Source organism: Ipomoea triloba, chromosome 9 (assembly GCF_003576645.1).
Source record: "Ipomoea triloba cultivar NCNSP0323 chromosome 9, ASM357664v1".
In the NCBI taxonomy this organism is placed as follows: domain Eukaryota; kingdom Viridiplantae; phylum Streptophyta; class Magnoliopsida; order Solanales; family Convolvulaceae; genus Ipomoea; species Ipomoea triloba.
The window spans coordinates 26,812,323-26,834,305 of record NC_044924.1 but is presented as its reverse complement, the minus strand read 5'-3'; the positions used below and the strand labels follow the sequence as shown (position 1 = coordinate 26,834,305).

The window sequence follows — 21,983 nt, the reverse complement described above, 5'->3', positions numbered from 1 at the left end:
TATATTTTTGTTTTTTGGTCACCGATTAGGGTCTATAGCTCAGTGGTAGAGCATTCGACTGCAGATCGAGAGGTCACCAGTTCAAACCTGGTTGGGCCCTAAATTTTCATTTTGCATTGTTGTTTCAATTGGGTAACCGTCGTTGAGCATTTAAGACTATACAATATCAAAGCTTTTCTTTATCCATTTTAATTGTATAATGTTGAGGGTGGGAGTGGGTGCAGTTGCCCTACTGCCCCTAGTATAGCAGCGTCCTTGGTTGTATTTATGGTTTTTTGTCATTTAAAAAACATGTTTTTAGACTCCGCCTCTAGGTGGTAGACTTATGCTGTTTAGCAGTTACCAGTGTTAATTGCAACACTATTAAATATTCCGAATGGCCGTAAATAATATTCAGATAAAAATACTGTCATTTTGCATCAATGAATAATTGATGCTTTTGCTGCGAAATGGCCATAATCAATAAAATTTGAGATTTTGACACTTTTTATGTTTTATAATAACCTATGTATTTTTTTTTGTTTTTTAATCACTGATTGGCGTCTATAGCTTATAGGTAGAGATATCGACGGTCGATTGAGAGGTCACCAATTTAAACCTGATTGGGGTCTTAGTTGGCATTTTGTTTAAATGGGGTAACCCTGGTTGGGAGTATTAGATTATAAAATATCAAAGTTTTTAATTATCCATTTTGATTGTATAATGTTGGGTTGGGGATGGGGTGAGTGGGCGCAACTGTCACACTGCCCCCACTATAGCTCCCATGCCACTAGTTGTAGTTATTGTTTTTTTTTTGTCATATAAAAAACAATTTTTTAGACTCTGCCTCTAAGTGTTAGAGTTATACAGTTTAGTAGTTACCTGCGTTAATTGCGACTATGTTAAATATTCTGGATGACCGTAAATAATAATAAGATAAAAATGTTGTCATTTTACATCAATAAATCATGTATGGGGAAATGCCCATGATCAATATAAAGTGAGATTTTGAGACTTTTTATGTTTTATAATAACCAATATATATATTTTTGTTTTTTGGTCACCGATTAGGGTCTATAGCTCAGTGGTAGAGCATTCGACTGCAGATCGAGAGGTCACCAGTTCAAACCTGGTTGGGCCCTAAATTTTCATTTTGCATTGTTGTTTCAATTGGGTAACCGTCGTTGAGCATTTAAGACTATACAATATCAAAGCTTTTCTTTATCCATTTTAATTGTATAATGTTGAGGGTGGGAGTGGGTGCAGTTGCCCTACTGCCCCTAGTATAGCAGCGTCCTTGGTTGTATTTATGGTTTTTTGTCATTTAAAAAACATGTTTTCAGACTCCGCCTCTCGGTGGTAGACTTATGCTGTTTAGCAGTTACCAGTGTTAATTGCAACACTATTAAATATTCCGAATGGCCGTAAATAATATTCAGATAAAAATACTGTCATTTTGCATCAATGAATAATTGATGCTTTTGCTGCGAAATGGCCATAATCAATAAAATTTGAGATTTTGACACTTTTTATGTTTTATAATAACCTATGTATTTTTTTTTGTTTTTTAATCACTGATTGGCGTCTATAGCTTATAGGTAGAGATATCGACGGTCGATTGAGAGGTCACCAATTTAAACCTGATTGGGGTCTTAGTTGGCATTTTGTTTAAATGGGGTAACCCTGGTTGGGAGTATTAGATTATAAAATATCAAAGTTTTTAATTATCCATTTTGATTGTATAATGTAGGGTTGGGGATGGGGTGAGTGGGCGCAACTGTCACACTGCCCCCACTATAGCTCCCATGCCACTAGTTGTAGTTATTGTTTTTTTTTTTTGTCATATAAAAAACAATTTTTTAGACTCTGCCTCTAAGTGTTAGAGTTATACAGTTTAGTAGTTGCCTGCGTTAATTGCGACTATGTTAACTATTCTAGATGACCGTAAATAATAATAAGATAAAAATGGTGTCATTTTACATCAATGAATCATGTATGGGGAAATGCCCATGATCAATATAAATTGAGATTTTGAGACTTTTTATGTTTTATAATAACGAATATATATAGTTTTGTTTTTTAGTCACTGATTATGGTTTATAGCTCAGTGGTAGAGGATTCGACTGCAGATCGAGAAGTCACCAGTTTAAACCTGGTTGGGCCCTAAATTTTCACTTTGCATTGTTGTTTCAATTGGGTAACCCTCGTTGAGCATTTAAGACTATACAATATCAAAGCTTTTCTTTATCCATTTTAATTGTATAATGTTGAGGGTGGGAGTGGGTGCAGTTGCCCTACTGCCCCTAGTATAGCAGCGTCCTTGGTTGTATTTATGGTTTTTTGTCATTTAAAAAACATGTTTTCAGACTCCGCCTCTCGGTGGTAGACTTATGCTGTTTAGCAGTTACCAGTGTTAATTGCAACACTATTATATATTCCGTATGGCCGTAAATAATATTCAGATAAAAATACTATCATTTTGCATCAATGAATAATTGATGCTTTTGCTGCGAAATGGCCATAATCAATAAAATTTGAGATTTTGACACTTTTTATGTTTTATAATAGCCTATGTATTTTTTTTTTTTGTTTTTTACTCACTGATTGGGGTCTATAGCTTATAGGTAGAGATATCGACTGTAGATTGAGAGGTCACCAATTTAAATCTGGTTGGGGTTTTAGTTGGCATTTTTGTTTAAATGGGGTAACCCTGGTTGGGAGTATTAGATTATAAAATATCAAAGTTTTTAATTATCCATTTTGATTGTATAATGTAGGGTTGGGGATGGGGTGACTGGGCGCAACTGCAACACTGCCCCCTCTATAGCTCCCTCCCAATAGTTGTAGTTATTGTTTTTTTTTTGTCATATAAAAAACAATTTTTTAGACTCTGCCTCTAAGTGTTAGAGTTATACAGTTTAGTAGTTACCTGCGTTAATTGCGACTATGTTAAATATTCTGGATGACCGTAAATAATAATAAGATAAAAATGTTGTCATTTTACATCAATGAATCATGTATGGGGAAATGCCCATGATCAATATAAATTGAGATTTTAAGACTTTTTATGTTTTATAATAACCAATATATATATTTTTGTTTTTTAGTCATCGATTATGGTCTATAGCTCAGTGGTAGAGCATTCGACTGCAGATCGAGAGGTCACTAGTTCAAACCTAGTTGGGCCCTAAATTTTCACTTTGCATTGTTGTTTCAATTGGGTAACCCTCGTTGAGCATTTAAGACTTGATACAATATCAAAGCTTTTCTTTATCCATTTTAATTGTATAATGTTGAGGGTGGGAGTGGGTGCAGTTGCCCTACTGCCCCTAGTATAGCAGCGTCCTTGGTTGTATTTATGGTTTTTTGTCATTTAAAAAACATGTTTTCAGACTCCGCCTCCAGGTGGTAGACTTATGCAGTTTAGCAGTTACCAGTGTTAATTGCAACACTATTAAATATTCCGAATGGCCGTAAATAATATTCAGATAAAAATACTGTCCTTTTGCATCAATGAATAATTGATGCTTTTGCTGCGAAATGGCCATAATAAAATTTGAGATTTTAACACTTTTTAAGTTTTATAATAACCTATGTATTTTTTTTTGTTTTCTACTCACTGATTGGGGTCTATAGCTTATAGGTAGAGATATGGACGGTAGATTGAGAGGTCACCAATTTAAACCTAGTTGGGGTCTTAGTTGGCATTTTTGTTCAAATGGGGTAACCCTGGTTGGGAGTATTAGATTATAAAATATCCAAGTTTTTAATTATCCATTTTGATTGTATAATATAGGGTTGGGGATGGGGTGACTGGGCGCAACTGCAACACTGCCCCCTCTATAGCTCCCTCCCAATAGTTGTAGTTATTGTTTTTTTTTTGTCATATAAAAAACGATTTTTTAGACTCTGCCTCTAAGTGTTAGAGTTATACAGTTTAGTAGTTACCTGCGTTAATTGCGACTATGTTAAATATTCTGGATGACCGTAAATAATAATAAGATAAAAATGTTGTCATTTTACATCAATGAATCATGTATGGGGAAATGCCCATGATCAATATAAATTGAGATTTTGAGACTTTTTATGTTTTATAATAACCAATATATATAGTTTTGTTTTTTGGTCACCGATTAGGGTCTATAGCTCAGTGGTAGAGCATTCGACTGCAGATCGAGAGGTCACCAGTTCAAACCTGGTTGGGCCCTAAATTTTCATTTTGCATTGTTGTTTCAATTGGGTATCCCTCGTTGAGCATTTAACACTATACAATATCAAAGCTTTTCTTTATCCATTTTAATTGTATAATGTTGAGGGTGGGAGTGGGTGCAGTTGCCCTACTGCCCCTAGTATAGCAGCGTCCTTGGTTGTATTTATGGTTTTTTGTCATTTAAAAAACATGTTTTCAGACTCCGCCTCTCGGTGGTAGACTTATGCTGTTTAGCAGTTACCAGTGTTAATTGCAACACTATTATATATTCCGTATGGCCGTAAATAATATTCAGATAAAAATACTATCATTTTGCATCAATGAATAATTGATGCTTTTGCTGCGAAATGGCCATAATCAATAAAATTTGAGATTTTGACACTTTTTATGTTTTATAATAGCCTATGTATTATTTTTTTTTGTTTTTTACTCACTGATTGGGGTCTATAGCTTATAGGTAGAGATATCGACTGTAGATTGAGAGGTCACCAATTTAAATCTGGTTGGGGTTTTAGTTGGCATTTTTGTTTAAATGGGGTAACCCTGGTTGGGAGTATTAGATTATAAAATATCAAAGTTTTTAATTATCCATTTTGATTGTATAATGTAGGGTTGGGGATGGGGTGAGTGGGCGCAACTGCCACACTGCCCCCTCTATAGCTCCCTCCCAATAGTTGTAGTTATTGTTTTTTTTTTGTCATATAAAAAACAATTTTTTAGACTCTGCCTCTAAGTGTTAGAGTTATACAGTTTAGTAGTTACCTGCGTTAATTGCGACTATGTTAAATATTCTGGATGACCGTAAATAATAATAAGATAAAAATGTTGTCATTTTACATCAATGAATCATGTATGGGGAAATGCCCATGATCAATATAAATTGAGATTTTGAGACTTTTTATGTTTTATAATAACAAATATATATATTTTTGTTTTCTGGTCACAGATTAGGGTCTATAGCTCAGTGGTAGAGCATTTGACTGTAGATCGAGAGGTCACCAGTTCAAACCTGGTTGGGCCCTAAATTTTGATTTTGCATTTTTGTTTCAATTGGGGAACCCTCGTTGAGCATTTAAGACTATACAATATCAAAGCTTTTCTTTATCCATTTTAATTGTATAATGTTGAGGGTGGGAGTGGGTGCAGTTGCCCTACTGCCCCTAGTATAGCCGTGTCCTTGGTTGTATTTATGGTTTTTTGTCATTTAAAAAACATGTTTTCAGACTCCGCCTCTCGGTGGTAGACTTATGCTGTTTTGCAGTTACCAGTGTTAATTGCAACACTATTATATATTCCGTATGGCCGTAAATAATATTCAGATAAAAATACTATCATTTTGCATCAATGAATAATTGATGCTTTTGCTGCGAAATGGCCATAATCAATAAAATTTGAGATTTTGACACTTTTTATGTTTTATAATAGCCTATGTATTTTTTTTTTTTGTTTTTTACTCACTGATTGGGGTCTATAGCTTATAGGTAGAGATATCGACTGTAGATTGAGAGGTCACCAATTTAAATCTGGTTGGGGTTTTAGTTGGCATTTTTGTTTAAATGGGGTAACCCTGGTTGGGAGTATTAGATTATAAAATATCAAAGTTTTTAATTATCCATTTTGATTGTATAATGTAGGGTTGGGGATGGAGTGAGTGGGCGCAACTGCCACACTGCCCCCACAGTAGCTCCCTTCCCACTAGTTGTACTTATTGTATTTTTTTTGTCATATAAAAAACAATTTTTTAGACTCTGCCTCTAAGTGTTAGAGTTATACAGTTTAGTAGTTACCTGCGTTAATTGCGACTATGTTAAATATTCTGGATGACCGTAAATAATAATAAGATAAAAATGTTGTCATTTTACATCAATGAATCATGTATGGGGAAATGCCCATGATCAATATAAATTGAGATTTTGAGACTTTTTATGTTTTATAATAACAAATATATATAGTTTTGTTTTCTGGTCACAGATTAGGGTCTATAGCTCAGTGGTAGAGCATTTGACTGTAGATCGAGAGGTCACCAGTTCAAACCTGGTTGGGCCCTAAATTTTGATTTTGCATTTTTGTTTCAATTGGGGAACCCTCGTTGAGCATTTAAGACTATACAATATCAAAGCTTTTCTTTATCCATTTTAATTGTATAATGTTGAGGGTGGGAGTGGGTGCAGTTGCCCTACTGCCCCTAGTATAGCCGTGTCCTTGGTTGTATTTATGGTTTTTTATTTAAAAAACATGTTTTCAGACTCCGCCTCTCGGTGGTAGACTTATGCTGTTTAGCAGTTACCAGTGTTAATTGCAACACTATTATATATTCCGTATGGCCGTAAATAATATTCAGATAAAAATACTATCATTTTGCATCAATGAATAATTGATGCTTTTGCTGCGAAATGGCCATAATCAATAAAATTTGAGATTTTGACACTTTTTATGTTTTATAATAGCCTATGTATTTTTTTTTTTTGTTTTTTACTCACTGATTGGGGTCTATAGCTTATAGGTAGAGATATCGACTGTAGATTGAGAGGTCACCAATTTAAATCTGGTTGGGGTTTTAGTTGGCATTTTTGTTTAAATGGGGTAACCCTGGTTGGGAGTATTAGATTATAAAATATCAAAGTTTTTAATTATCCATTTTGATTGTATAATGTAGGGTTGGGGATGGGGTGAGTGGGCGCAACTGCCACACTGCCCCCTCTATAGCTCCCTCCCAATAGTTGTAGTTATTGTTTTTTTTTTGTCATATAAAAAACAATTTTTTAGACTCTGCCTCTAAGTGTTAGAGTTATACAGTTTAGTAGTTACCTGCGTTAATTGCGACTATGTTAAATATTCTGGATGACCGTAAATAATAATAAGATAAAAATGTTGTCATTTTACATCAATGAATCATGTATGGGGAAATGCCCATGATCAATATAAATTGAGATTTTGAGACTTTTTATGTTTTATAATAACAAATATATATATTTTTGTTTTCTGGTCACAGATTAGGGTCTATAGCTCAGTGGTAGAGCATTCGACTGCAGATCGAGAGGTCACCAGTTCAAACCTGGTTGGGCCCTAAATTTTCATTTTGCATTGTTGTTTCAATTGGGTATCCCTCGTTGAGCATTTAACACTATACAATATCAAAGCTTTTCTTTATCCATTTTAATTGTATAATGTTGAGGGTGGGAGTGGGTGCAGTTGCCCTACTGCCCCTAGTATAGCCGTGTCCTTGGTTGTATTTATGGTTTTTTGTCATTTAAAAAACATGTTTTCAGACTCCGCCTCTCGGTGGTAGACTTATGCTGTTTAGCAGTTACCAGTGTTAATTGCAACACTATTATATATTCCGTATGGCCGTAAATAATATTCAGATAAAAATACTATCATTTTGCATCAATGAATAATTGATGCTTTTGCTGCGAAATGGCCATAATCAATAAAATTTGAGATTTTGACACTTTTTATGTTTTATAATAGCCTACGTATTTTTTTTTTTGTTTTTTACTCACTGATTGGGGTCTATAGCTTATAGGTAGAGATATCGACTGTAGATTGAGAGGTCACCAATTTAAATCTGGTTGGGGTTTTAGTTGGCATTTTTGTTTAAATGGGGTAACCCTGGTTGGGAGTATTAGATTATAAAATATCAAAGTTTTTAATTATCCATTTTGATTGTATAATGTAGGGTTGGGGATGGGGTGACTGGGCGCAACTGCCACACTGCCCCCTCTATAGCTCCCTCCCAATAGTTGTAGTTATTGTTTTTTTTTTGTCATATAAAAAACAATTTTTTAGACTCTGCCTCTAAGTGTTAGAGTTATACAGTTTAGTAGTTACCTGCGTTAATTGCGACTATGTTAAATATTCTGGATGACCGTAAATAATAATAAGATAAAAATGTTGTCATTTTACATCAATGAATCATGTATGGGGAAATGCCCATGATCAATATAAATTGAGATTTTGAGACTTTTTATGTTTTATAATAACAAATATATATATTTTTGTTTTCTGGTCACAGATTAGGGTCTATAGCTCAGTGGTAGAGCATTTGACTGTAGATCGAGAGGTCACCAGTTTAAACCTGGTTGGGCCCTAAATTTTGATTTTGCATTTTTGTTTCAATTGGGGAACCCTCGTTGAGCATTTAACACTATACAATATCAAAGCTTTTCTTTATCCATTTTAATTGTATAATGTTGAGGGTGGGAGTGGGTGCAGTTGCCCTACTGCCCCTAGTATAGCCGTGTCCTTGGTTGTATTTATGGTTTTTTGTCATTTAAAAAACATGTTTTCAGACTCCGCCTCTCGGTGGTAGACTTATGCTGTTTAGCAGTTACCAGTGTTAATTGCAACACTATTATATATTCCGTATGGCCGTAAATAATATTCAGATAAAAATACTATCATTTTGCATCAATGAATAATTGATGCTTTTGCTGCGAAATGGCCATAATCAATAAAATTTGAGATTTTAACACTTTTTATGTTTTATAATAGCCTATGTATTTTTTTTTTTGTTTTTTACTCACTGTTTGGGGTCTATAGCTTATAGGTAGAGATATCGACTGTAGATTGAGAGGTCACCAATTTAAATCTGGTTGGGGTTTTAGTTGGCATTTTTGTTTAAATGGGGTAACCCTGGTTGGGAGTATTAGATTATAAAATATCAAAGTTTTTAATTATCCATTTTGATTGTATAATGTAGGGTTGGGGATGGGGTGAGTGGACGCAACTGCCACACTGCCCCCACAGTAGCTCCCTTCCCACTAGTTGTACTTATTGTTTTTTTTTTGTCATATAAAAAACAATTTTTTAGACTCTGCCTCTAAGTGTTAGAGTTATACAGTTTAGTAGTTACCTGCGTTAATTGCGACTATGTTAAATATTCTGGATGACCGTAAATAATAATAAGATAAAAATGTTGTCATTTTACATCAATGAATCATGTATGGGGAAATGCCCATGATCAATATAAATTGAGATTTTGAGAATTTTTATGTTTTATAATAACCAATATATATAGTTTTGTTTTTTGGTCACCGATTAGGGTCTATAGCTCAGTGGTAGAGCATTCGACTGCAGATCGAGANTGTTTTATAATAACCAATATATATAGTTTTGTTTTTTGGTCATCGGTTAGGGTCTATAGCTCAGTGGTAGAGCATTCGATTGCAGATCGAGAGGTCACCAGTTCAAACCTGGTTGGGCCCTAAATTTTCATTTTGCATTGTTGTTTCAATTGGGTATCCCTCGTTGAGCATTTAACACTATACAATATCAAAGCTTTTCTTTATCCATTTTAATTGTATAATGTTGAGGGTGGGAGTGGGTGCAGTTGCCCTACTGCCCCTAGTATAGCAGCGTCCTTGGTTGTATTTATGGTTTTTTGTCGTTTAAAAAACATGTTTTCAGACTCCGCCTCAAGGTGGTAGACTTATGCAGTTTAGCAGTTACCAATGTCAATTGCAACTCTATTTAATATTCCGAATGCCCGTAAATAATATTCAGATAAAAATACTGTCCTTTTGCATCAATGAATAATTGATGCTTTTGCTGCGAAATGGCCATAATCAATAAAATTTGAGATTTTGACATTTTTTATGTTTTATAATTATGAGTTATAATGTTATATTGTTATTATTATTATTAGTTGTTCAGTTTGTTCTAGTCTAGTGTTGAGTCTTGTGGCTCTCAGGGTTTATCTCTCTTTCACCTATTCTCTAGGAGTTACACTTTGTATAGTAGTAGGACTCTCTTTGTAATACTGAGTTAGTGAGAAACTGAATACTGTTCGTTCATCTGGTATCAGTTTAGCGTTAGGTACCTCCACCACAAATTTTCTATCCCCTCCCTAACCTCACCATAATGGCAAACCACGTCAACCACACCGACGCCGCTAACGGCGACGCCGCCGTTCCTCCGGCGATCCTGAACCCGCTATCCTCCGCGCATCATGTCATCTACATTAAGTTGAACACCCGTAATTTTTTGTTCTGGCGCACTCAGCTAGTCCCGTTCCTCCGGGGCCAAGGGTTGCTGGGTTACGTTGATGGAGACATGCCATGTCCGCCGGCCGTGCTTCCGACGCCGGGCGAGACCGCCGCTGCCTCCTCAGCCGCTGCAGCCGCCGCCGTGCCCAATCCAGCCTACGCCGCTTGAGTGCAACAGGATCAATCGATCCTTTCTCTCCTCATCTCGTCGCTTTCTGACGAGGTAATGTATCTCGGTGTGGGCAGGACCACCGCTCGCGAGGTTTGGACCTCCATTACTGCCGCCCTGGGCTCCTCGACGAGAGCTCGCTGCCTAAACCTATTAGGCCAATTTCAATCCCTCCGGCAAGGGAACAGCACACCGGCGGAGTACTTGGGCCGTGCCCAGCTGCTGGTCGAGAATCTAGCATTGGCTGGACGGCCTATCTCGCTGGATGAACAAAACTTGTATGTCTTCCGGGGTCTCCGACCGGAATTTCATGCGATGGCTGCCTCTCTATCCATTTCAGGTACACCGGTGACAATCCCGCAACTCGCTGACTTCTTACAGGCTCAGGAGTTCATCTACCAGGACAATTTTTCGCCGAGCACGGAGGTTACCACCGGCGGCACTCACACGGCGCTTTACGCTGGGCAGCAACGCCGCCAGTCCAACGACGGTAACTACGGTGGTCGTCGCGGTGGTTCGGGCGGAGGACAACGTGGCCGCCAAAGGTCGCGGACAAGGAGGATGGGGTCGCGGCCGTGGTGGTGCTCCCCGCTGCCAAATCTGCCGGTCACACGGCCATACGGCCGTCTACTGCTTCCAGCGCTACGCCGGCCAGCCTCCCGCTCCGCAGGCAAACGTCGCGGTGCCGATAGTTGAGTCCGTAGCTGCTCCGGTCGACGGGTGGTTCCCAGATACCGGCGCATCGTCACATGCTACTCCCGATGCTTCCATGATGTCTGAATCTGCGGACTACACCGGCGACGACGTGCTATGCATTGGCAATGGATCAGGTTTAAGTATTTCTAGTATAGGCCATGCGATAATTCCTAGTCCTGTTTCAAATCTCAAAGTTTCTAATATCTTACATGTGCCCAATTTGTCTGTCCCGTTATTGTCTGTTTATCGCTTTACTAATGACAATAATGTGTTTTTCGAGTTTTATAAAAATTGTTTCTTCGTGAAGGACTGCACCACCAAGGCGGTTCTGCTTAAGGGTCCAACCGTAGGTGGCTTGTATAGGTTGCCGGTGTCTCGTGGTTCATTTGCTTTTCTGACCGCCCGAGCATCTTCCGAAGTTTGGCACAACCAATTGGGTCACCGGCACATCCAAGTTCTTCGTCAAGTCCTTAAGAGTTGTCCAGTCAATAACAAAATTACAACTCTGCCAGTTTGTGCCCCTTGTCAGCAAGGCAAATCCAGTAGATTTCCATTAGATAGAGTTTTTCATTCTAGTAATAATGTATTGGATTTGTTGTACACGGACATGTGGGGTCCTGTACCCATAATTTCTTCTTCTGGTTTCCGATATTTTGTATTGTTTGTCGATGATTGTTCCCGATTCACCTGGTTTTTTCCATTACGGTTGAAATCGGATATATATAAAGTGTTTGAGTCGTTTCGGGTCACGGTAGAACGCCAATTCTCGCGTTCTATCAAGTCTATTCAATCAGATTTGGGCGGCGAATATCAACGCCTACACAAAACCTTTGAATCACTTGGCATAGTCCACAGGCAGTCTTGCGCGTACACGCATGAGCAAAATGGCCGGGTGGAGCGCCGGAATAGACACATAGTCGAAACCGGTTTAGCACTAATGGCAAAAGGCTCAGTCCCACAGCAATATTGGGACTATGCGTTTGAAACGGCAACTTATCTAATCAACTGTCTACCCTCGGCCGCTCTAAAATTTCAAACCCCATACTACTGTCTCTATAAAACCCCACCGCCCTACAATTTCCTTCGAGTTTTTGGGTGTCGGTGTTACCCATATCTAAGACCTTACAACAAAAACAAAATGGAGTACAGGTCTGCTCCGTGTGTCTTCCTAGGTTACCCAGTCTCATATAGGGGTTACCGTTGTATGGATCTATCCACTGGAAAGACTTTTATCTGTCGCCATGTGCGCTTTGATGAATCACTGTTTCCTTTTACAGAAAGAGCTATACAGGAGCCAACGTTGGGTTTCAACTCATCTCCGCCGTGGGGCTTCGGGAGCGTTGTGACGTCTCCACAGCCTCAACCGCATAGGGTTCTAGTTGAGGAACCCTTAGCGTCAGAACCACCTCACTTAGCCCTGGAGGGGCCCACAGCAGCACCAACCAGACGTGTCTGGGCTGCGCAAAATCAGGAACGGGGACACACCATGCGCTTGCGTCACATGACCCGTGGGTCTGATGAGCAATTCTATGCGCTACACACCACTGTTGACCCGACTTGCTATTCCCAAGCAATTGGACACCCAGAATGGAGAGAGGCTATGGACTAGGAGTTTAATGCCTTGCTACACAACTCCACCTGGCAACTAGTCCCGCCAAAATCACACATGAATATCATTGGGTGCAAGTGGTTGTTCCGCACCAAACGAAAAGCTGACGGAACGGTCGAACGGTATAAAGCCCGATTGGTTGCAAAGGGTTTCAATCAGATTGCAGGTGAAGACTTCTTCGACACTTTCAGCCCAGTGGTCAAACCGACCACTATTCGGATATTGTTCTCTTTAGCAGTCACACGAGGTTGGACGCTACGGCAGCTGGATGTCCATAACGCTTTTCTGAATGGTCATCTAGCTGAAATGGTTTATATGAAACAACCGCCAGGCTACGAAGACCCGGTGCATCCAGATTATGTGTGTCACCTTCAGCGCTCCCTCTACGGACTGAAACAAGCACCGCGTGCTTGGTTCAAGCGGCTTCACGATTACTTTCTCTCTGCAGGTTTCTCCGGATCAAAAATTGACGTCTCCCTTTTCCACTACACTAGCGGCTCATCTCGTGTCTTTCTACTGGTTTATGTAGATGACATAATCATGATGGGTAACGACTCAGCTCTTATTGATAATTTACTAAGCAAACTTGCTACCACTTTCAAGATTAGAGATATGGGAGAACCGACATTCTTTCTAGGTATTGAGACAGCTCAGCGTAGTGGTGGTATTCATATGAATCAGCGCCGGTACATGGTTGATATTTTAGCTAGAGCCGGGATGTCCTACTGTAAGCCTCTAGCAACTCCAGCTGCATTAGCTCAACCGATCTCACCCTCAATTCAGGAAATCGACAATCCCACACAGTATCGTCGTATAGTAGGGGCACTGCAGTACTTGACTATCACCCGTCCAGACCTTTCATATGCTGTAAACCGGCTGTGTCAGTTCATGCATCAGCCCACAGATGACCATTGGGGTCTGTTAAAGCGCGTGTTACGTTACATTAAGGGCACGTTGGATTATGGTATTCACTTCTCCCGGTCTGTCTCCACCGCTATTCATGCGTACTCTGACTCCGACTGGGCTGGTTGTCCAGTAGATCGGAAATCTACTAGTGGGTATGCGGTGTTTCTCGGTTCAAACTTGATCTCGTGGGTTTCCCAGAAGCAACGCACCGTGGCCAGATCGTCTACAGAAGCTGAGTATATAGGGCTAGTTGATGTAGCAGCTGAAGTCACTTGGGCTATTTCGTTGCTTCGCGAGATTGGTCTGCACACAGGGGAGCCAGCGACGCTGTGGTGTGATAATCTTGGGGCCACATACTTAGCTGCAAATCCAGTTTTTCATGCCCGAACGAAGCACGTTGAGATTGACTATCACTTCGTTAGGGACAAGGTTGCCTCAGGAGAGTTTGTAGTTAACTTCGTTTCGACTAAAGATCAAGTGGCAAACATCTTCACGAAACCACTACCCGCGCCGCGTTATGGAGTTCTTCGGAGCAAGCTCAATGTGGTAGCTCACCACCCTTGCACTTGAGAGGGTGTATGAGTTATAATGTTATATTGTTATTATTATTATTAGTTGTTCAGTTTGTTCTAGTCTAGTGTTGAGTCTTGTGGCTCTCAGGGTTTTCTCTCTTTCACCTATTCTCTAGGAGTTACACTTTGTATAGTAGTAGGACTCTCTTTGTAATACTGAGTTAGTGAGAAACTGAATACTGTTCATTCATCATAATAAGCTATGTATTTTTTTTGTTTTTTATTCACTGAATGGGGTCTATAGCTTATAGGTAGAGATATCGACTGTAGATTGAGAGTCCACCAATTTAAATCTGGTTGGGGTCTTAGTTGGCATTTTTGTTTAAATGGGGTAACCCTGGTTGGGAGTATTAGATTATAAAATATCAAAGTTTTTAATTATCCATTTTGATTGTATAATGTAGGGTTGGGGATGGGGTGAGTGGGCGCAGCTGCCACACTACCCCCTCTATAGCTCCCTCCCACTAGTTGTAGTTATTGTATGGGGAAATGCCCATGATTAATATAAATTGAGATTTCCAGACTTTTTATGTTTTATAATAACCAATATATTTTTTTTTTGTTTTTTGGTCATTGATTAGGGTTTATAGCTCAGTGGTAGAGCATTCGACTGTAGATCAAGAGGTCACCAGTTCAAACCTTGTTGGGCCCTAAATTTTAATTTTGCATTTTTGTTTCAATTGGGTAACCGTCGTTGAGCATTTAAGACTATATACAATATCAAAGCTTTTCTTTGTCCATTTTAATTGTATAATGTTGAGGGTGGGAGTGGGTGAGTGGGTGCAGTTGCACCACTGCCCCCAGTATAGCTGCGTCCTTGGTTTTATTTATGGTTTTTTGTCATTTAAAAAACATGTTTTCAGACTCCGCCTCAAGGTGGTAGACTTATGCAGTTTATCAGTTACCAGCGTTAATTGCAACTCTATTAAATATTCCGGATGACCGTAAATAATATTCAGATAAAAATACTGTCCTTTTGCATCAATGAATAATTGATGCTTTTGCTGGGAAATGGCCATAATCAATAAAATTTGAGATTTTGACACTTTTTATGTTTTATAATAACCTATGTTTTTTTTTTGTTTTTTACTCACTGATTGAGGTCTATAGCTTAAAGGTAGAGATATCGACGGTAGATTGAGAGGTCACCAATTTAAATCTGGTTGGGGTCTTAGTTGGCATTTTTGTTTAAATGGGGTAACCCTGGTTGGGAGTATTAGATTATAAAATATCAAAGTTTTTAATTATCAATTTTGATTGTATAATGTAGGGTTGGGGATGGGGTGAGTGGGCGCAGCTGCCACACTGCCCCCTCTATAGCTCCCTCCCACTAGTTGTAGTTATTGTATGGGGAAATGCCCATGATTAATATAAATTGAGATTTCCAGACTTTTTATGTTTTATAATAACCAATATATTTTTTTTTTGTTTTTTGGTCATTGATTAGGGTTTATAGCTCAGTGGTAGAGCATTCGACTGTAGATCAAGAGGTCACCAGTTCAAACCTTGTTGGGCCCTAAATTTTAATTTTGCATTTTTGTTTCAATTGGGTAACCGTCGTTGAGCATTTAAGACTATATACAATATCAAAGCTTTTCTTTGTCCATTTTAATTGTATAATGTTGAGGGTGGGAGTGGGTGAGTGGGTGCAGTTGCACCACTGCCCCCAGTATAGCTGCGTCCTTGGTTTTATTTATGGTTTTTTGTCATTTAAAAAACATGTTTTCAGACTCCGCCTCAAGGTGGTAGACTTATGCAGTTTATCAGTTACCAGCGTTAATTGCAACTCTATTAAATATTCCGGATGACCGTAAATAATATTCAGATAAAAATACTGTCCTTTTGCATCAATGAATAATTGATGCTTTTGCTGGGAAATGGCCATAATCAATAAAATTTGAGATTTTGACACTTTTTATGTTTTATAATAACCTATGTTTTTTTTTTGTTTTTTACTCACTGATTGAGGTCTATAGCTTAAAGGTAGAGATATCGACGGTAGATTGAGAGGTCACCAATTTAAATCTGGTTGGGGTCTTAGTTGGCATTTTTGTTTAAATGGGGTAACCCTGGTTGGGAGTATTAGATTATAAAATATCAAAGTTTTTAATTATCAATTTTGATTGTATATTGTAGGGTTGGGGATGGGGTGAGTGGCCGCAGCTGCCACACTGCCCCCTCTATTGCTCCGTCCCTCTAGTTGTAGTTATTGTTTTTTTTTTTTTTTGTCATCTAAAAAACAATTTTTTAGACTCTGCCTCTAAGTGTTAGAGTAATACAGTTTAGTAGTTACCTGCGTTAATTGCGACTATGTTAAATATTCTGGATGACCGTAAATAATAATCAGATAAATTTTTTTATCATTTTACATCAATGAATCATGGATGGGGAAATGCCCATGATCAATATAAATTGAGATTTTGAGACTTTTTATGTTTTATAATAACCAATATATATTTTTTGTTTTTTAGTCACCGATTAGGGTCTATAGCTCAGTGGTAGAGCATTTGACTGCAGATCGAGTGGTCACCAGTTCAAACCTGATTAGGCCCTAAATTTGCATTTTGCATTTTTGTTTCAATTGGGTAACAGTCATTGAGCATTTAAGACTATACAATATCAAAGCTTTTCTTTATCCATTTTGATTGTATAATGTAGGGGTTGGGGTGGGGTGAGTGGGTGCAACTGCCCCACTGCCACCTTTATAGCTCCGTCCCTCTGGTTGTAATTATTTTTTTTTTTGTCATCTAAAAAACAAGTTTTTTGACTTTGCCTCTAAGTGTTAGAGTTATACAGTTTAGTAGTTACCTACGTTAATTGGGACTCTATTAAATATTTAGGATAACCGTAAATAATAATCAGATAAAAATGTTGTCCTTTTACCTCAATGAATCACGGATGGGGAAATGCCCATGATCAATATAAATTGAGATTTTAATACTTTTTATGTTTATAATAACCTATGTATTTGTTTGTTTTTTGGTCATCGATTGGGGTTTATTGCTCAGTGGTAGAGCATTTGACCTCATATTGATAGGTCACAAGTTCAAACTCGGTTGAGCTCTAAATTTGCATTTTCGTTTTAATTGGGTAACCCTCGTTGAGCATTTAAGATTATACAATATTAAAGATTTTCTTTATCCATTTTCATTGTATAATGTTGAGGGTAGGAGTGGGTGAGTGGGCATAGTTGCCCCACTGCCCCCACTATAGCTCTGTCATTGGTTTTTTTTTTTTTTTGGAAATCCTATCCTTTGGTTCTAGTTATGATTTTTTTGTCATTAAGAAAACATGTATTTAGACTCCGCCTCTAAGTGGTAGAGTTATGCAGTTTATCAGTTACCAGCATTAATTGCAACTCTATTAAATATTCTGGATGATAGTAAATAATATATTCAGATAAAAATATTGTCCTTTTAATTTGCATCCATGAGTCATGGATGATTTTGCTGGGAAATGGCCATGATCAAGAAAATTTGAGATTTTGACACTTTTTATGTTTTATAATAACCTATGTATTTTTTTGTTTTTTACTTACCGATTGGGGTCTATAGCTTAGTTGTAGAGAATTTGACTGCAGATCAAGATGTCACTAGTTTAAATTTGGTTGGGCTCTTAATTAGAATTTTTGTTTCAATGGGGTAATCCTAGTTGGGAGTTTTAGATTATAAAATATTAAAGTTTTCCATTATCCATTTTGATTGTATAATGTAGGGGTGGGGGTGTGGTGAGTGGGCGCAGCTGGCCCACTACCTCTACTATAGCTCCGTCCCTCTTGTTGTAGTTATTTTTTTTTTGTCATCTAAAACAAAAGTTTTTAGACTCTGCCTCTAAGTGTTAGAGTTATACAGTTTTGTAGTTACCTGCGTTAATTGCGACTCTGTAAAATATTCAGGATGACCGTAAATAATAATCAGATAAAAATATTGTCCTTTTACATCAATGAATCATTGATGGGGAAATGTCCATGATCAATATAAATTGAGATTTTGACACTTTTTATGTTTTATAATAACCTATCTACTTTTTTGTTTTTTGGTCATTGATTGTGGTTTATAGCTTAGTGGTAGAGCATACCTCGCAGATTGAGAGTTCATCAGTTCAAACCTAGTTGGTCCCTAAATTTACATTTTTGTTTCAATTTGGTAACCCTCATTAAGCATTTTAGATTATACAATATCAAAGTTTTCTTTATCCATTTTGATTGTATAATGTTGGGTGTGGGTCCCACTGCCCCCACTACTGCTCTGTTCTTGGATGCAGTTTTCGTTTTTCTGTCATTTAAAAGACATGTTTTTAGATTCCACCTCTAAGTGGTAGAGTTATTTAGTTTATCAGTTACCTGCGTAAATTGCGACTCTATTAAATATTCAAGATGGCCGTAAATAATATTCAGATAAAAATACAGTCCTTTTGCATTAATTAATCTTGGATGCTTTTGCTGGGAAGTGCCCATGATAAATAAAATTTGAGTTTTTGACACTTTTTGTGTTTTATAATAACCTATGTATTTTTTTGTTTTGTACTCACTGATTGGGGTAATTAGCCTGATTGGGGTAATTAGCTTATTGGTAGAGCATTCAACTGTAGATTGAGAGGTCACTAGTTTAAACCTAGTTAGGTTGTTTTAATGGGGTAATCCTGGTTAGGAGTTTTAGATTATACAATATCAAAGTTTTTCACTATCCATTTTGATTGTATAGTGTAGGGGTAGGGTGGGGGTGGCGGTGGCGAAGGGGTAAGTGGGCGTAGCTGTCCCACGACCTAGCGCCTAGGCGCGATTTTTGCAACCATGATAATCATAGACCCAAAATATAATATAATATTAGAGAAAGGATTTTTAGAAATACAGGCCCAAGGAAAGTTAATCCAAATACTTTAAATGGGTCAAACCCAACCCATCTTTATAGGCAAATTATTGTATGGACCATGGTCAACATAACTGTGAGAACCATGAATAGAATATACATTTTTAATATATTAAAAGTACATTATATATATATATATATACTGAATGTACATTATTTGATAATATATAAAAAAAATGATGTACTTTTAGTATATTAAAAATGTACTTTTTATTTATGGTTAACACAAATGTGTAGACCATGGTCCATAGAATAATTATTGGAGAGAGCATATATATATATATATATATATTCACACACACATAAGCTCAAAAACATCAGAACAGATACTTTAAGGCCCAAAAATTAAATTTAATTCTAAAAAACCCTAACTTATAATATTGTGTGCAAGTAATATCACTACAGGTGCCATCACCGCTTTTGCCATTATTCTACCTTTCAAGTTTCAAGAGGATAGAGAGGAAAGAGACACGACCTATTATTGTTAAAGAGTGCAAATTTGTATAACACTGAATCAAATACACAATTAAGTACAAAAATAAGGCTTCGGTGCCACCTACCACGGTATCACTATGTTGATTGCCACCATGTCGCAAAAAAATAATAATAATAATAATAAATAAATAAATAAATAGAGGTTAATTTTGAAAGAAGTCACCTATTTTCTTTCATTTTTCCTTCTTTTCTTCAATAAGTTGAAATGGTTAAAATAATTTTTTTAGTGACATTAGAGTGAGAGATGTCAAAGATGCCTATTACGAAAACTGTATATGCCCTTTTGACAGTTTATATGTGATGTAATTTTGATAGGAAAGGGGAAAGGAGCCATAAAAATAAAACAAATAAATAGATCAGAGATTTTTAAATTCTTGTTTTACATGTTTGAATTGCTATTTGCGAAAGGTGCTTGTTGTAATTGTGATCAGTGATGGAATGAGACTTGATAGAGCCACATCAAATTTAAAAATCATTTTAACAATTAATAATTTTCACATTGCAATAATTATAATAGAATTATTATCAATATATAATAAATAATAATTGCAGTAGAAATATTTTTATTCTTCCATTTGAACAATAAATCTCAACTTTTAAAACCATACTCTACAAAAAAAAAAAAAAAAAAAAAAAAAANAAAAAAAAAAAAAAAAAAAAAAGGCGGTGCAAAGTGATGAAAATTTTTATTTATTTATTTATGGTGAAAGAGAGGGGGCAAACCCAACCAAAAAAGAAGCAGACTTAAACATCATCTGTGTAATTCATACAATTAAAATTTTTAAATTAATCAATTTAGTTGACATGAGTGGTTGTGCACTCTCATCTCTTAAGTGGTTAGGAGTTTAAGACTCTGTTTGGCAGAGCTTATTTAGGAGCTTATACCTTATTTTAAGCTACTAATAAGCTATAAGCTCCGTTTGGTAATGTTTTTAAAATAAGAGCTTATTTTGAAACGCTACTTGAGATAACTTTTCAAAAATAAGCTAGTAGTTTTTTAAATTTTTTTCATCTTTATCCTTATTATTTTAAATAAATGACATCTTTTACCCCTCTCAATTAAAACTCTTTTAACATTTTTTTTTTCATTATGTTTGGTTGTAATTTCAGTTTGACATTTGTGTTTGAACATTAACTTTTGTATAAACTAATCTTATGAATTTTAAACATTTTTTTTACTTTATATATTTTCAAATATATGTTCTTACTTTATATTTTATTTAAGTATATTGATTTCATTATTTTATATTTTAATATATAAACAAACCTATTTAAATTTAAAATTATTTAAATTGTATGAAGATGTCCTTTTTAGTCTTTTTACATTTATGAGCTTATCAAAAAGCTAATTTTACCAAACACTTTGAAGCATAACAACTAGCTAGCTTAACAGCTCTTCAGATTTCAGCTTCGAGCTTATAGCTTTTTAGTTTTCAGCTGCTAGCTATCTTTTCAGCTAGGTTTGCCAAACATAGCCTAAACCCCCCCTCTTGTATGAAAAAATCAATCTGGTTGGAATCTTAAATTACTAAGGATATATTTGTCCTTCCATTATTAAGAATATTAATAAGGGTATTTTTGCCCTTTCATTATATTGTTAAGATCAAAATATCAACATAAATAAGGCAAAAACTTGTTTGAGATACTATAATACTAAATCGGGAATAAAATATTTATTACTTATATGAGAAAATGTAATACTTTAATTTTGAGAAAAATGTAATATCATACTTTTATATTTTGATGTAAAAGTATTATATTTTGCACGGGAAGTCGAATTTGGAATCTTTTGACAATCAAGCCAATTGTATGAGAAACTTAACTTGGTTGCCTCCGATGTGGCAATAATATTGATATGACATGCAAAATGATAATGTGGTACATTAGGTGATAATATTGTTTGGAATATAATGATGTGACAATAATGATATGGCATGATAAAGTCGTATAATGCAGTAATGACAACCTAAAAAGAATAGGTGACAAGGCAAAAAGTACCATTATGATAGAAATAAGGGTTTGCTTGAAAACTTGTAAAATTACTTTCAGAAGTCAATTTTTTGGATTTTTACATGTTTGGGTATTCAATAAAAATAAAGTCGAAGAGAAATAGTGGATAATTTAGTCAAAAGATATTTTATGAATATTTTATTCTCCTATATTTATCTTCTCTCTCATCTCTTTTCAAATTAGTTTCCGAATTATTCCCCCCCCCCCCCCCCCCCACACTCTCACCACTATCACCACCACCACCATATTCTCCTGTATTTATCTTCTCTCTCATCTCTTTTCAAATTAGTTTCCGAATTATTCCCCCCCCCCCCCCCCCCCCCCCTCTCACCACTATCACCACCACCACCATATTCTCCTGTATTTATNCCACCACCATAACCACACATCCACAACCGGCCGCCACCACCAGCTTGTTAGATTTAGTGTGAGAATGAGGAGACAAATGAGACTGAGACTTAGTGTGAGATTAGATTTCATAT

The 21,983-nt window shown here is 36.6% G+C and overlaps 12 non-coding genes across 12 annotated transcripts; all 12 read left to right on the top strand.

The window, feature by feature from the left end:
* The first annotated feature begins 28 nt into the window (after positions 1 to 28).
* Positions 29 to 100, top strand: TRNAC-GCA. Its single transcript has one exon. It is a non-coding gene; the product is annotated as a tRNA-Cys (tRNA).
* A 949-nt stretch (positions 101 to 1,049) lies between these two features.
* On the top strand, positions 1,050 to 1,121 carry TRNAC-GCA. The gene has a single exon. It is a non-coding gene; the product is annotated as a tRNA-Cys (tRNA).
* A 1,975-nt stretch (positions 1,122 to 3,096) lies between these two features.
* Positions 3,097 to 3,168, top strand: TRNAC-GCA. Its single transcript has one exon. It is a non-coding gene; the product is annotated as a tRNA-Cys (tRNA).
* A 947-nt stretch (positions 3,169 to 4,115) lies between these two features.
* TRNAC-GCA lies at positions 4,116 to 4,187 on the top strand. Its single transcript has one exon. It is a non-coding gene; the product is annotated as a tRNA-Cys (tRNA).
* Positions 4,188 to 5,139: 952 nt separating this feature from the next.
* TRNAY-GUA lies at positions 5,140 to 5,211 on the top strand. Its single transcript has one exon. It is a non-coding gene; the product is annotated as a tRNA-Tyr (tRNA).
* Positions 5,212 to 6,164: 953 nt separating this feature from the next.
* Positions 6,165 to 6,236, top strand: TRNAY-GUA. The gene has a single exon. It is a non-coding gene; the product is annotated as a tRNA-Tyr (tRNA).
* A 949-nt stretch (positions 6,237 to 7,185) lies between these two features.
* On the top strand, positions 7,186 to 7,257 carry TRNAC-GCA. The gene has a single exon. It is a non-coding gene; the product is annotated as a tRNA-Cys (tRNA).
* Positions 7,258 to 8,208: 951 nt separating this feature from the next.
* Positions 8,209 to 8,280, top strand: TRNAY-GUA. Its single transcript has one exon. It is a non-coding gene; the product is annotated as a tRNA-Tyr (tRNA).
* Positions 8,281 to 9,325: 1,045 nt separating this feature from the next.
* TRNAC-GCA lies at positions 9,326 to 9,397 on the top strand. Its single transcript has one exon. It is a non-coding gene; the product is annotated as a tRNA-Cys (tRNA).
* A 5,311-nt stretch (positions 9,398 to 14,708) lies between these two features.
* TRNAY-GUA lies at positions 14,709 to 14,780 on the top strand. The gene has a single exon. It is a non-coding gene; the product is annotated as a tRNA-Tyr (tRNA).
* A 794-nt stretch (positions 14,781 to 15,574) lies between these two features.
* TRNAY-GUA lies at positions 15,575 to 15,646 on the top strand. The gene has a single exon. It is a non-coding gene; the product is annotated as a tRNA-Tyr (tRNA).
* A 963-nt stretch (positions 15,647 to 16,609) lies between these two features.
* TRNAC-GCA lies at positions 16,610 to 16,681 on the top strand. Its single transcript has one exon. It is a non-coding gene; the product is annotated as a tRNA-Cys (tRNA).
* The last annotated feature ends 5,302 nt before the right edge of the window (positions 16,682 to 21,983 follow it).